Source organism: Nuphar pumila, chromosome 8 (assembly GCF_984573655.1).
Source record: "Nuphar pumila chromosome 8, dmNupPumi1.hap1.1, whole genome shotgun sequence".
Taxonomy (NCBI): Eukaryota; Viridiplantae; Streptophyta; class Magnoliopsida; order Nymphaeales; family Nymphaeaceae; genus Nuphar; species Nuphar pumila.
Window position 1 is genome coordinate 78,847,782 of NC_143256.1, and position 15,952 is coordinate 78,863,733.

The following is a 15,952-nucleotide window of genomic DNA, read 5'->3' on the forward strand; positions in this document are numbered from 1 at the left end:
AAAGTCATTTTGTTGAGGAGTTTTATGATAAGATCTTTGATCAATAATGTCATTTTGTTTAAGGTAGTTTTGAAATTCATTTGACATGTATTCACCTCTGGAATCGGATCTAAAAATGGCTACATTGTTTTGAAATTGATTTTGAATAAGGATATGAAATTCTTTAAAAATAAAAAAATGATCGATTTGTTTTTAATAAAGTAAACCCAAGTGTAACTAGTGAAATCATCAATAAATACAACATAACATGAATATCCTCATTTAGATATAACGGGTGTTGGTCCTCACATATCTAAATACACTAATTTAAATGGTCTCTTGGAAATAAAGTTGCTACGTGGATAATGAAGAGAATACATTTATTGCATGTAAATTCTTTTTCATTACAAAATTTTTCCAAAAAAAGAAAAAGAAACTTAGAGACACTAGGATGACCAAGCCTTTTGTACCAAGTAACAATATCTTTAGATTACAAAATGATTTCGATGGCAAAGACAAAAAAAATCATGTAATATAGGTCTCCACTTATATGACCTTGCCCAATCCGCTTGACAGACCGGAGATCCTGCACATAGCAATTGGTTGGTGAAAAAAAGACACTACATCCAAAATCGATTATTTGAGAAAAGGAGAAAAAATTTAAGTTAAGTTTTAGAATAATCCTAATTTTGAAACATAAATTGTTTTGCCTTTGCTTAAAAAAATTTCAAGGTTTTTCATCTCTTTAACATTTAATGATGTTTCATCGACCGTAGAAACAAATGATTTAAAAGAGTTAAGACTTGGTTTGGATAAAAGAGATGCATTTGGAGTCATATGAAAAGAGACACCCGAATCAAAGATCCAAGACGACATACCGAGAGTTGATGAGACTACGGCAACAGAGGTGGAAGGTGTGGAAGAGTTGGTTCTCATGAATTGTTGGAGAGTTTCCGTAAGTTGAGCAATGAAGTCCTTTATGTCTCCATCTCTTATTGATTCTTCACTTGAATTACTTGGACTATCTCCAATGGAAGCCACTTCTTTTTAAACTTAGAACGTTCATTAAAATGGTGACAAATAATTTTTCTTCCTCCACCATTGTTATTTTTTCAAAAGTAAGGAGGTTTATATATCCTCATGTTATTTTCTGGTTTAGATACTACATGGACCTCATCAAAGTCTTTTTTAAGAGCCACGCGAGTTTCTTGGCAAACTTGATAGCAGATACGAATCACATGATGGGGGCCATCGATACACGATTGGTTACAGCTGATGAGCGAGTAGAGGGGTTGAATGTCAAGATTGACAAGAGGCATCAGCAGTTCCTGCGAGGGATGGACCAGTTGCAGAGGGCACCACACCAAGACAAAACTACACTAGAGATGACAGGGTATAAATCAGGACCAATTGGTCATACCAGATTTGTCCCCCGAGGTTGGCTTTCCAAAAAAATTTGGGGAACAACCCGATGAGCTGGTTGTTTAGTGCAAAACAATACTTCCGAGTGGCCTAAACACCAGAAGAAGACAGAGTACAGGTGGCCTACATTCACATCGAAGAGGAAGCAATATGTTGGTACCAATGGTTTGAGAGGACGTACAGGACACCAAACCAAAGGATATTCTCGAGGGCATTGATGGTGCGCTTTGGATTGTCCACCTTCATGAACCATGACCCTCTCGAAGTTGACACAGACAGAGATAGTAGTACAACGGAGTTTGAGAGACTCAGTTCGTTGGTGATGGACTGGCCGAAAACCACACTTATAGGTACTTTTATAGCCGGCTTGAAATGGGAGATTTAGACCGAGGTGCAGGCAGGACAACCGGTTAGCCTCCAGCAAGTACTCGAGTTGGCCTGTTTGGCAAAGGAGAAGATGTAGAGGACAGCGAGCAGATGGTCACGACCAACACCAAAGATAGGAGGCAGCCGAACATAGGAAAGCAGTATAGGATAGATAGGCCACACAGGTCTGTAGGACTCTCAAGTACAACTGAGTCAGTGAAGGCTCCCGCAAAGCCCAAGTAGAAGAAGCGATGGGAGACTTGTACTTTCTCCTGCAAGCAGATGGCCGAGGGGCGAAAGAAGGACCTCTACTATAATTCCGATCAGGTGTGGTGCCAGGGGCACAAGTGTAAGCTATTTTATTTGTATGTGTGTGGCTCGGACAATGAGGATGAGGAGGAAGAGGATGCAGAGGCCGAGCCAAAAATAGAGGATCACGCTAACGGGATTGCAGAGATTTGGGAGTAAGGGTGCCCGAGACTATGCGGGTACAGGGTGATTGGGAAGTTGGGCATATTTGGGATTATAGATACAAGGTCGATACACAACTTTATTTATGCAAAAATGGCATGTAAGGCAAAGTGTGTTACTGTTATGTAGACACCTTACAACATGGTAGTGGTTGACAAAAGCAAGCTGAGGTGCGATGCTCGCTGCCCGAAGGCCCCGTTACAAATATAGGACCACCACTTTGCAGTCAACTTGTTTATGCTGCCCATAAAGGGGCATATGTGGTTTTGGGAATGCAGTGGCTACAGTCATTAGGCAACATAGAGTGGAATTTCATGGACATGGAGATGGAGTTCCAATACACGAGGGAGAGGATCACTCTAGCCGCAGCACTTTATGCCAAGACTAAGACATGCCAGATGACCCGAGTACTCAAGAAAGGAGATGTGTAGTTTATATTTGATGGTGGCCATGTAATGAAATGGTGGTCTTCAACAAATGCACAAATAACTCACAAACAAGTGTCTATTGGAGACACTACAAGCATGACCCTTGAAAGGGTATAAAAGGAAGAACACTTGAAAAATAAATAATACTTTATTCATGAACAAAATGCTTAAGAAGCATGGATGGTGCACATTGAAGGGGTTCACCCCTTATATATACAAAAAAGTGGAAGAGAGAGGAGAGCTCATTTTGAGCTCTCCAAAAGAGACGTTGGATTCCAACGTCTCTTAATATAGCTTAATATAGCTGTTGGACTACAGTCCAACAGCATTTATTATTATAGCTGTTGGACTATAGTCCAACAGCATTTGTTATAGCTGTTGGACTACAGTCCAAGAGCTATTTGCACAGTCAAGTTCACAGGAACTTGACTGGATCAAATATCTAGTTTCTATTGAACTAGATGCTAAAAAAGAAAATAAAGAAAAATAGAAAAAGAAAATAATAAAAGAAAATATAATAATATTAAATAATATATATATATTATAGTTTACATTTTAACACTCCCCCTCAAACTTACGGTACAATGAGCGAAAGTTTGTCTAAGAGGAACTGAAATCTGGGAGCAGCGAGAGGCTTGGTGAAGATGTCTGCTAATTGATATTCTGATGTAACATATGGCAGATCAATGGTTTCATGTAAGTATTCCTCTCTGACATAGTGACAGTCCATCTCAATGTGTTTAGTGCGCTCATGGAATGTCCGGTTGCTTGCAATGTAGATCGCACTTTTGTTGTCACAGCACATCTTTGAAGCTTGCGTTGCTTTAGCTCCCATATCCGCTAGCAATCGTCTGAGCCAAACAACCTCCATAGTGGTGGTTGCCATGGCTCTATATTCAGCTTCGGTGGAGGAAAGAGAGACTTTCTGCTGCTTCTTGCACCTCCACGAAATTAAGGTTTCACCTAGGAACACACAAAAACCAGTAGTTGAGTGACTATTATTGGGATCACCTCTCAGTCAGCATCAGTATATGCAATTAAATTTAATGAAGATGAAGCAGACAAGAAGAGTCCTCGTGAAAGAGAGGATTTTAAGTATCTAATAATACGCAAAATCGCTCCCATGTGCACGGAGGTGGGAGCATGCTGAAACTGACTGACTGTATGAACCGCATGAGTTATATCTGGCCTAGTAATGGAAAGATAAGAAAGAGCTCCAACAAGCTGTCTATAAGGAGTAGGATCATCAATAAATTCTCCATCATCAATTTTCATTTTAACATTGACAACTTCTAGAGTGTCTACTTTCTTATCATCTGTAATTCCAGACCTGGAAACGATATCAAGAGCAAATTTAGATTGAGATATCAAATACCCCCGAAGGGAATAAGCAACTTCAATGCCTAAAAAATATTTTAATAAACCTAAGTCAGTCATTTCAAAGTGAGTTTTAAGAAGAGATTTGATATTTGCAACTCCCTGTTTGTCGCCTCTGGTGATGATCATATCGTCCACATAGAGAAGAAGAAGAATGATGCCTGCATCAGATTTCTTAACAAACAAAGCAGTGTCAGTTAAACAAGGTTGAAAACCAATATCAAGCATAACATGACTAAATCGGTCATACCAGGCTTTTGGAGCCTGTTTAAGACCATAAAGAGCTTTTTCTAGACGAAGAGCTTTACCCTTAGGGATACTAATACCAGGTGGGGCTTCCATGTATACTTCTTCAACGAGATTCCCATTCAGGAAAGCATTTTTGACATCTAATTGAAAGATAGGTCATGTTCTAATGGAGGCCAAGGCTATTAAAGTTCTAACAGTGGTCATACGGGCCACAGGAGCAAATGTTTCTTCATAATCGATGCCATACTCTTGGGCATATCATTTTGCTACTAAACGGGCCTTATATCTTTCCAGGGTCCCATCACTTTTGGTTTTGACTTTGTATACCCACCTACAACCTATAGGTTTCTTACCCGAAAGAATATCTTGTATCGTCCAAGTATTGGCCTTTTCTAGTGCATCCAATTCTATTTTCATGGCTTATATCCATTCTATATGATTTTTTGCTTGAGAATAGGATGATGGTTCAACATATGATTGTATTAATGTAATGGCAGCCCTATACGTGGGTGAAAAAGATTCATAAGACACAAATTTTTCTGGAGGTTTAGAGATTCTAGACGTTCTTCTAGGTGAGACTTCAGAGTATTTTTGTAATGCACATGGAAGATTTTGCTCTCTACGTCTTGAATATTGTAGACTAACATCCCTATGGATTTGCTCTTCATTATCATCATTTTCAACAACAATAGGACTTTGATCATTGTCAAGGTCACATCCAACATCACATTCATTGGATTTTGAAGTTGGATCAATTAAAAACGAGTATTCAGTGGCATCCTTAGATTTTTCAAATTCAAAGAAGCTTTCTTTTTCCAAAAAAGATATATTTCTTGACACATATGATTTGTCATTTTGAAAATCGAAACACCTGTAGCCTTTTTTATTATCAGCATATCCTAAAAAGGCACATGGGATTGCACGAGGAGAGAGTTTGTCATTTCTGTTGGTGAAAACAAAACATTGGCATCCAAAGACTCTTAATCTAGAATAATCTGGAGTTAAATTAACAAGCTTTTCTATTGGAGTTGTATTCTTTAATGAGGAAGATGGCATCCTATTAATGAGGTAGGTGGTAGTTAGGACCGCTTCAGCCCAAAAACTTTTTGGAACTTGATTTGCAATTAGCAATGTCCTAGTAGTTTTCACAATGTGCCGATGTTTGCGTTCGGCTAGGTCATTCTGTTGTGGAATGTGTGGACATGATCTTTGATGTGTAATACCATGTAAATTGAAATAGTCTTTGAATTCGTTGGACATAAATTCTCCCCCTGAATCAGTGCGAAAAACAGAAATATCATTTTGAAACTTATTTTTAACCATTTTATGAAATATTTGGAAGTTAGCAAAGACATCAGATTTATGTTTAAGAAAATCAATCCAAGTATGTCTAGAAAAGTCATCAACAAAAATGACATAATATGTATAACCACCTTTGGAAATAACTGGTGCGGGGCCCCAAACATCTGAATGTATTAACTCAAGTGGTCGTGAGGAAACAAAAGTTCTACTAAGAAATGGTAACCTTTTCATTTTGCCAAGAATGCAGTCTTTACAAGAAAAATTTTCAGAATTACAAAATTTTTCCAAACTTGGAAAATATTGAATTTTAGACATATGAGGATGACCAAGCCTTTTGTGCCATAAATCCAATTCTAATTTCTGAATATTATAACAAAATGCATTCTTGGGTAATTCCAAAAAGTCCATGTAATAAAGTCTTCCTTCTCTATGGCCTTCCCCAATCAGCTTCACTGACTGGCGATCCTGTACCCAACAACCATGAGAAGAGAAGGAGATATTACATCCATAATCAGATATTTGCGAGACAGATAAGAGATTTAAATTAAGTTTAGAGATATATCTAACTTCTGGGATAAAAAATCTTTTGGATTTTTGAAGATTTTCAAAACATCCCATTCCTTTTACTTCAAGAGATGTGCCATCGGCTGTAAAAACCTTTGACACACTTGAGTTATTTTTAAGACATTCGGATAGACTATTAACATTTGGGGTCATATGAAAAGAAGCACCAGAATCTAAAAGCCAAGGAAAGTTACCTGGACAGGAGAAAGATGCAACTGCCGCTCCAGTTGAGGCTTCGGTTGAGGAGGATACCCCTTTGAGAAGAGGTTGAAGGATTTTCATCAGTTGAGCCATAGACACAGGTGCATCTTGATCTTTTGACTCATATTCAACAGATGCAACTCTTTTTTCTTCTCTTCTTTTTAACTTGACATTGAGGCCTATAGTGCCTCGGTTCATGACAATGATGACAAATAACTTTTCTTTTATCAAAGTCATCGTTTTGCCTTACAAAATGAGGCGGCTTGTAAGTACGAGTATGATTCTCCGGTCTAGATACAGCTAAAACGGAGTCATCATCAACTTTTGGAGTACTTTTTCTAAGTCTATTTTCCTCCATAGTGATCTCTTCTATAGTATCAACAATAGAAGGAATTTTTCCACGATGTAAAAGGGTCGATTTGGTGGATTCAAACTCCGGTCTTAGACCATTCACAAATTGATAGAAATGTTCCATATCGAGTTGCTTTTGGCGAAGCTCGATGTCTTCGGCACAATGTCATTTGGGCTCAAGAAGAGCCAATTCTTCCCAAAGTTCGGACAACTCATTATAATATTCTCGAATAGTTTTATCTTTTTTAGTCATTGTCCGAACTTTATCTTGTAAATTGCATACATGTGCAATATCTTTAAGGGAATACATGTTTTTGAGGTATTCCCAAGCCTTATCAGCATGCTCAAACTTAGCTAGACTAGAGCATTTTTTAATGTCTATGCTATTGATGAGCCATGACATAATTTTTGCATGCCCTATCCTCCATTCTTTCCATTTCTTTTCATAAGTGGCTAACGCTTTACTCTTCTCTTCTTCCGTTAGAGGAACCTCTTTATCATCCTCTTTCTTGGTAAGAGATAGTTTAGGTTCTAAATCGGAACCATCCACCATACCCCATAAACCTTTTCCCCAAATGTGGTGCTTCATAATCGAAGCCCACATTACATAGTTAGTATCATTTAGCTTCATAGGAATGATGGTGATCTTATCATTGTCATCCATCTTTTACAAGGGTAAGAGAGGAATAAATAGGAGGAGAGAGAGAGAAAAATAAAAAGAAAAGAAAAAGAGTAGACAAAGGAATAAGAGAGGATACAAAACCAAAATTTTTTGTAGCACAAGTTCGCCTTTCTTCAAACAAATCTTCTTGAGCCAAGAACAAGGTGATGAAACACCTTTTGTAAATGTGGCACAGAAATCGAGGCGGAAGCACTTCAAGATCTAAGGATTTCGTAGCTCTGATACCATGTAATGAAATGGTGGTCTTCAACAAATGCACAAATAACTCACAAACAAGTGTCTATTGGAGACACTACAAGCATGACCCTTGAAAGGGTATAAAAGGAAGAACACTTGAAAAATAAATAATACTTTATTCATGAACAAAATGCTTAAGAAGCATGGATGGTTTACATTGAAGGGGTTCACCCCTATATATACAAAAAAGTGGAAGAGAGAGGAGAGCTCATTTTGAGTTCTCCAAAAGAAACGTTAGATTCCAACGTCTCTTAATATAGTTGTTGGACTACAGTCCAACAGCATTTATTATTATAGTTGTTGGACAGCATTTATTATAGCTGTTGGACTACAGTCCAACAGCTATTTGCACAGTCTGGATCAAATATCTAGTTTCTATTAAACTAGATGCTAAAAAAGAAAATAAAGAAAAATAGAAAAAGAAAATAATAAAAGAAAATATAATAATATTAAATAATATATATATATATATATTACAGTTTACATTTTAACAGGCCAACGATACGACAATAGAGGGTTGTGTAACATGGACTCTTCTAACAAGGCACCGCACCCGCGTCGCACCAGCACCCAAGCGGGTGCGACACTTGGAGACAAATTCCTTTGTGTTAGGTGAAGTCAACCACACTGAGGTCCATTTCTATCCAAAAGTAGATTCAGTTAACCCTAAATCAAGTCCATTTTTATCTATATTATATATATATAAATACATAAATGCATACACATACACGTAATGTTAACTTAAAACAATTAAAAATTATATATATATACCCTCCCCGCACCCCCGCACCCAAGTTTTTTTAAAGTGTCGTATCATCGCATCCGCACCTATACCCGCACCTATGTGACATAGATAGAGGGTCAGACAAAGATGCACCCACAGTTGGATCATCAACCAAAATGCATCCTTACACAGTCAGCATCTCTGAATTATATCTACACCCATTGGAGATTGTGTCCCCTTCATGGTTCTTAAAAGTCAAATGGAAGTGGAAGAAACGAATGCATACAAGACTTAAGGTCAAGCTACGCGTAGGGTCTGAAGGGGAGCAACAATGTCCAGCCATTGCACACACTTGGGAGGAGATGCAGACGAGTAGATGGACGACTGGTGACGGAGGTATTGTTCCAGTGGACCAAGAGCGGAGTAGACAAGATGACCTGGGAGGTTGAGAACAACTTATTGCAACGTTACCTAGACTTCATGCCTTGAGGACAATAAGAATTGTTACGGATCGATCCGAATCTCATTTCTTTTTTGTTTGGATCGATCAATCCATTTAGTTGGGTATTTAGTTGTGTTTTGGACTTATTTGCTTTGGTTTGGTTTGTTTGTGTGAGATCGGATCCATCTTGGATTGATCTTAATTTGCTTTGGTTTGGATCTATTTGTACTGGATTGAATCCACACTAGACTGAATCCTCCCCAGGACTATATATTGGGGACTTAGCCCCATAATGAAGCATCTTGGATGTTTTGGGGGGGAAATCCTTTCTCAAAGATCACCCTTCCCTTTTCTGCATCTTTTTCATTTTTCGATGTTACAATCATCGGGATTGAGGATCTCTCTTTGGTTGAACCCACAACCTCTGATCGTCGGGAACAAGTTCCTCCCTTAGATTGTGGCATCCACGATTTCTCGGGCATCACAAACGCATCAACGAGGGCCCATGCCCTTCATGATTTTTGAGAAATTCGATAGGGCACCAATCCCAAGATCGACACCCTATCGGGTTTGTAACCCTCTTTATTACATTAAAACAGACATATCTATGTATACTTGTGTACACATGTCTAATTTTTCTAAGCTCGACGTGTCTAACACTTTGTTCCCATGTCCATCACCGACACACATCAAAGACCGGGTGATATAGCAAATCACTCTTGAGCTTCACTATCCTAGCTCAAGGAGAGTTTAGGCTTATACACCACCAACTATGTCAAGCCCAAACTTGTGTCATATGCACTTGACTCAATACACCATGTACTAGGTCAAGACAAGCTATTTGATAGAAAAATAGTTTTTCCCCTCTTACAATATCAAATGAAGAGGGCAAAGGAATCTAACCCATTACTTGTTGTTTGGAAGGAGGCGCAATCACCACTACAACAAGAGTGTTTTCTTTGTATTAAAACTGTGACACTGTATGTGTGCATATAAGATATCATTCTAATAAAGTTTGTTGAGCTTAGCATAAACTCAAGCTCATCTAGCTTCAGCTTGGCTCATTTGTTTAAAACAAGTAAACTCAAGCCAAACTTGAGCTTCTTGAGAGAAGATAAGCATGTTGTTCACCCATCAAAGAGTTTTGGATTGAGCCCAAAATAGATATTCAAGAAAAGAAAAAAGAAAAGAAAAAGACAACTTATTACTACCTGCAAAAAGCAGCATGCAGTACAAACCAGAATTACAGGAAGCTTCTTAGGTAGGTGGGAAGCTCGTTTCCCATAAACTTGCTTCAGAAGCGTGATACTCCTCGCTTCCGAAACTTCATGGGAATCTTGATTCCCCCACGCTTCTTCTATCCTTCTCATACACATCTATGCTTCCTATATGCTTTTCCCACATTTCTTTTCCCGTTTTTCATGTATTTTCTATCACGCTTTTACTCACTTTCCATCTTCTTTCTTTAAATCAGTAACCATCATTGTTAGATTTTAACAAAACTTTAGCTCTTTTACTGAAAAATCACGAAATACAATAATGATCAATTTTATTTTAGTTTTTATTTGTTTCTTGTTTGATTCCTATTCAATTACCATATTGCTTCATTTTATTAATATTTCGCTTTTAAATTGATACTTCGCTTCCTGCTTCCTATAAATTTTAAAATGGCTTGCTTTTCGCTTTCGCTTCCCGTATTGTTTCTTGCTTCTGCTTCCTTGTTTGGCAACCTTGGTTCAAACACAAGTTGTTGTGAGTAATCTAGATGGTAAGCTTCTATGGATGTTAGAGACAAGACGTAGCCTACTCATTTTTTATGAATCAGATCTAGCGAGTTGGTTGGAATCATTATAACCAAGCATGGATCCAAATAGCAGACTATGCCTAATAGGATCTCATCCCATCCCACCACATCTTTGGGTATATTTGTAAGGACATCAAACCTGAAGTTGATAAGCACTTGCCTTGAACTTAAACCCAATTGTCAAATACACATTGAGAGAATCACTAATATAGAAGAAAACTAACCTTATCTTGGAAGATTGTTATATAGGATAGCTCAAGATTCATGATGTGTCACTAAAAAGCAAGTGATCTTATCCATAAATCAAAGGACTGGCACTTCCGGAAATGTTGTTTCAGTGTGAATCAGTAACAAAGAAGAAAACTAACCTGATCTTGGAAGATTGTTAGATACAATCACTCAACATCAATGATATGTTGCTGAAGGCAACTGATCTTATCTATAAACTGAAGGACTCACACTTTCCAAAATGGTGTCTCCTTGTGAATGAGTCATTCGAGGACTCATAAACAACAGTGAAGATTACTCTCCACCAGTGTTATTAAAAACGCGCCTCAAGGCGCAAAAAGCGCGCCTCGCCTCAAGACGAGGGGCTTTGTGCCTTGAGGCGCAGGCATAAGGCACAAAAGCCCTGAGGCGCACGCCTCATACGCCTTGAGGCGTACGCCTCAGAGCGAGGCGCGCCTCAAGGTGAGGCGTACGCGCCTCAAGGTGAGGCTTTTAATAACACTGGTTTTGTCCTATTGAATTTTCTCTCCAACTTTTTCTAACTTTTATGCAGTGGGAGTCTAACTCAAACACCAATCTTTTGCAAGTTGTATGAAAACAGTAAACCCCCTTATGAAATTAAGAACTAAGTGTTAATTAACTTTATCCTATGTCATTAGCAAATTATACTCTCCAACAGCTAGCATATGCCATCTGAATCTCTCTATATATAATCCATAGATACATGCCTATCGAAGAAGGAAATTATATAATTGATTTTCATGCCCACTTTTCCCCTTCAATAAAGTGATCACTTATATGTTCATCATATCCACATTCACCTTTTTACACAGAATTAATACCAGGATTCTCTTATCGATCTATTATTATCTCCACTCCAAAGGGCTCCCTGTGGTGTGTCTGTTCATATGTGCTTTGTGAGAATCTTTGTATAGGTTTAATCGTTCAACTTTAATTAGTTTGTCCTGGAATTTACTATTCAAGTCATAAGCAATAAGTTAGATTCACTTTTAGTAAGATTAGAAGTGTAGTAGACTATTATACAAGAATTTAAAGATGGGCCAACAATAGGCCAATTTTCTGCTCAGACTTAAATCTTATTCTACAAAAATAATGGATATATAGGTATATATATAGAAACATCATCCCTAGGATTAGTTAAATAACTAGATCTTAGAAAAGGGTGTCACGTTAATGAAAGTGTCACGGTTGTTTCACTGCAGTTTATACAACTGTAACAGTTGAACTGTTCTTGCTTTCTCAATAGCATCCACACTGGGAGTGTTGTATTTTGCACGCTGTCTCATAAAAAGATGCAAATCACAGTTGGATCAGTAAAGAGAACCATAGTTTCACTGGTTACTTAGCTTATAGAAACGTAGTTTTCAACACATAATTTGACAAGTATAACTAATTCAGGAATCAAATCCAATAGTCTAACTTCAAGCACATGGTATAGGTTTGGGAATATATAGGATTCTGGCTAATTGTATTGGTTCACTTCTTATGTCATAAAAAAATATCAGATCTCTTTTCATGTTGGGGATCCCTCTCATGTCTTCTTTACCCTTTTACTTTACTTTATTTAGAGTTTCCATTCATTGGCCAGAACACTGTGTGCACATGCAAACAAACTTATTTTATGGTATAATAATGTAAATGCTCTTGATACTAAGTATTTAATCAATTTTATCAATCTTTAATTATTCCACAATACAATAACTAAGTTGTTTGTGGCTAAATTTACTTCTACTGCCATGGTTTGATGTTAGGTGTATGATATACTGTCATGGTTTGATGTTAGGTTTTATACGTTAATCTCATATTTTTAGAATAATCTCATATATTTTAATTTCTTTTAGTTAATCTCATATATTTTCCAGTTATGTAATCAATTTTTTAGTTACTTTTATATGTTAATCTCATATTTTTTAGAATAATCTCATATATTTTAACTTTTATAGGTTAATCCCATATATTTTAACTTTTGTAGGCTAATCTCATATATTTTTTAGTTATGTAATCAGGTTTTAGTTACTTTTATATGTTAATCTTATATTTTTTAGTACTTATTTGACATTTTCTATTTCTTATTGGTTGTCAATTTCATCAATAACGCATTTCTTTATTTATTTGTATTTTTAGATATTTTTTTATAATTTTTTAAAAGTTTTCAAAATTTTTTTTTGAGGCTTACGCTTTACGCCTCAAGGCTTACGCCTCGCCTCGGTTTTTGGTTGAGCGCCTCGCTACGCCTCAACGCTTTTCACAACACTGCTCTCCACAAAAGAACTACAAATCTAGTATCTGAGCCTAAGATGTTTGGATGCACCACTTTTCTAGAAAATCAAGAGCGCAATACAATGTCCCAGATAGTGCCAGTTTTACAGATAACTTGGTGCCTTTAAGAATCCCCAAAAAAGGGAGTGTTTCAACCATAGTTACCGGAAGTGCCGCTATATGGGGAGAAGCATGGCACTTCCCACTTGCGGGAATCGTACTTCCCACTTGCGAGAATCGTACTTCCCACACGCTTATCAAATCGCTTCCCTTTCGTTTCCTACTCACTCCCCCATTGTTTCCACCTCAGTTCCCACTCATTTCCCCTTCATTTCCTTCATGTTTCTTTTTTAGCTTCTCACACTTCCAAAAAAGAAACATGTTTCCAACTTTACACTACTTTTAAACACTTTGCTTCCCGGCTTCTGCTTCTACTTCACGCATCACTTCCCATATCCATTTCGCTTCCTGGTAACTATGGTTTCAACTATGCTTATTCAGAATAGCGAGATAGGTTCCGACATTGCATTGCACTTGGCACACCCACATCCAGAAAAGCTGAATAAATCCGGGATATTGCATTGTGGAGGGAAATAAGATAACCACATTCACCTTGCTTTTCTGGACAAGTGGGTATATTCAAATAGCCCCTAAAAAATTTAGAAGATGAAGAACACATTAGTACTGAGAACGTCCATGCTAAAGGAAAATTTATTGGATTAACACCAAAGCAACATCGGAATAACAGTCAAGCTATCCTCTTGTCATAGAATCGACATTACCAATTTAGCACAAACATTCTCATCTTCTACTGCCCTAATGACAGAATGAACGATCTCCTCTTTTTATCAGGCCTTTATTTAATGCATTGGTGCAGTGTGGAAGGAACAACCTTCTTTCTATGAATCCATGGGCGGTCCAAGAACATCCAATAAGAAGTATTATCGTCTATGGCATGTACCAGGAACGAGAGAAGAAGGTCGCCAACTGGCACTATCAACATGAAAGATCCTACCGCAGCCTGCCAGACACTGTGAACCCAGATATAAGCATGTGACTCGGCTGTAAATTCTAGGGTTTTCATTTTCCGCTGCTCCTAATTTTAGTGGCCAAAAACAGTTGGAAAAATCTCGTTTTGGAAAAACACATAACTTATAGACCACTTAAAATGAGCAAAAGTTAGCGAAAATCACAAAATTAACGCAAGGAAGAAGCTTTCCAATGGATTCCAAAAGTGCTTCTTCCTCTCGTTTCGCTGAACAAAATAAGAAAAAGGACACCCACCCACACGCACACAGCTTCTAATGCAAACTCTAGCAAAACAATGGCGGAATCCAAACCCCAATAGAAAACCATAGAGGAGAGAGAGAGATACCGGGAAGTCACTCGCAGCGACCCTTCTGCCGGAAAACACCTCGCTGCTCCAAGACGCGATCGCAGAGAGAGAGGTGAGAGAGTTTGGGGGTTTAAAGGTTTAGGGTTTGTGCTTCGGGACCGGTGTCAACTGGTCAGACCTTTACCAGACCCGGATCCGATTTATTCATACGACCAACACTTTGTGGCAAAAGCCAGACCAACAAACCTTTTTTTATTCTTTTTTACGTTAAAAATGGCATAATGAATTCGATCACTATTGCCAAGGACCCTAAGCTGCTCAAGATGCACCAAAGTATATAGATGCAATCCTTTCACCCAAGGGGTTTGGCGTAGTGGGATGGGCCTAGACCGTACGGGTGGTCTAGGCTCAAATCCCATGGGCGTCACATGCGTAAGCCAAAGCTTGTTAACTCCCTGGAGTGGAGTCGAGGGGTAAGCCCTCGAAGTTTTACGGCGACATGGGCAGAGACCCTAAGTTCGGCAGGCTGAGCCAACATGGCTCGGTCTCTGCGCCTGGGGCGGTTTCTCCAACTAAAATAAAAGTAAAAAAAAATTAGATGCACTCCTTTGCGGCGCATTTGACTCTCTCAAGCTTCAAGACTAAGTTTACTACATTAAGCTCCATCAAATGACTATTGATTCCCCCTCCAAAGCTTTTTTTATCATGTGCACTACATCTTTTCCGGGGCTCTCCGCTGTTGTATTTTGGAGTTTATCATCTTCCAGGATTTCCTTATGCTAATTGGGAATTAAAAGAGTCAAATGTGCAAAGTTTTGTATGTGTAATTATTTGAAGAATAATAGAAATAATTTATGGAACTGAAATTATAATGGATGAGCATGAAAATTGCATATAATTAATTATGAAAGGACTACCATTAAAAAAATCTAAGATGAAAAACATCATTAAAAGTTTGTTGATTAAAAAAACATTGGCTCAAGAAGCTTGCTTGCATTATTTAAAAAATATTAAATGGCAAAGGTAGAATCAAGGATTGTGCCATTTTTACCTGCATGTGAAATGTTATTTGATGTGTTGTGGTTTTCTTAATGGGCTGATTGAAATAACTAATAATGCTCCACAAGGCTTCAAGAACCCACCGTACGGTAGTGCATGAGCTACTTTGTTTAATGTTGAAAAACAAAAAACTAGATGTTAAATTGAATAGAATATGAAAAAAGTGGTGATTTTTTAGTTTTTTATCACATGAGATCGTTGAACAAATGTGAAAGTTTCAAGATTTAATTAATGCTATTATTTCAATTTACTTCAATTTATGCACTTCGAGGTACAAGACTTTTTGAGTTTTGACAAAGCTAAAAATGTATTATTGATTACTTTTTTAAGACTATAGAACCAGTTGGTGTATTCTATTGTGACAAATATATCGACATTTATGAAAAAGTCGTGAACATATTACTAAAATGATAAAATTTTGTGATAATTTTTTTTCAAAATCTTGCAATA

At 37.6% G+C, this 15,952-nt stretch overlaps 1 protein-coding gene across 2 annotated transcripts in view; it reads right to left on the reverse strand.

Moving 5' to 3' along the window:
• LOC149829991 (uncharacterized) overlaps positions 1-14,555 on the reverse strand; it is a 67,070-nt gene extending 52,515 nt beyond the window's left edge. The window contains exons 1-2 of one of the 2 annotated variants that reach the window (XM_090016224.1): positions 14,483-14,527; positions 14,069-14,138 (exon numbers count right to left, since the gene is read on the reverse strand). The gene's annotated coding sequence lies outside the window, so the exon portion shown is untranslated. Of the gene's footprint in view, positions 1-14,068; positions 14,139-14,482 lie in introns of both variants that reach the window. The other variant, XM_090016223.1, reaches the window with a different exon arrangement.
• Positions 14,556-15,952: the final 1,397 nt, after the last annotated feature.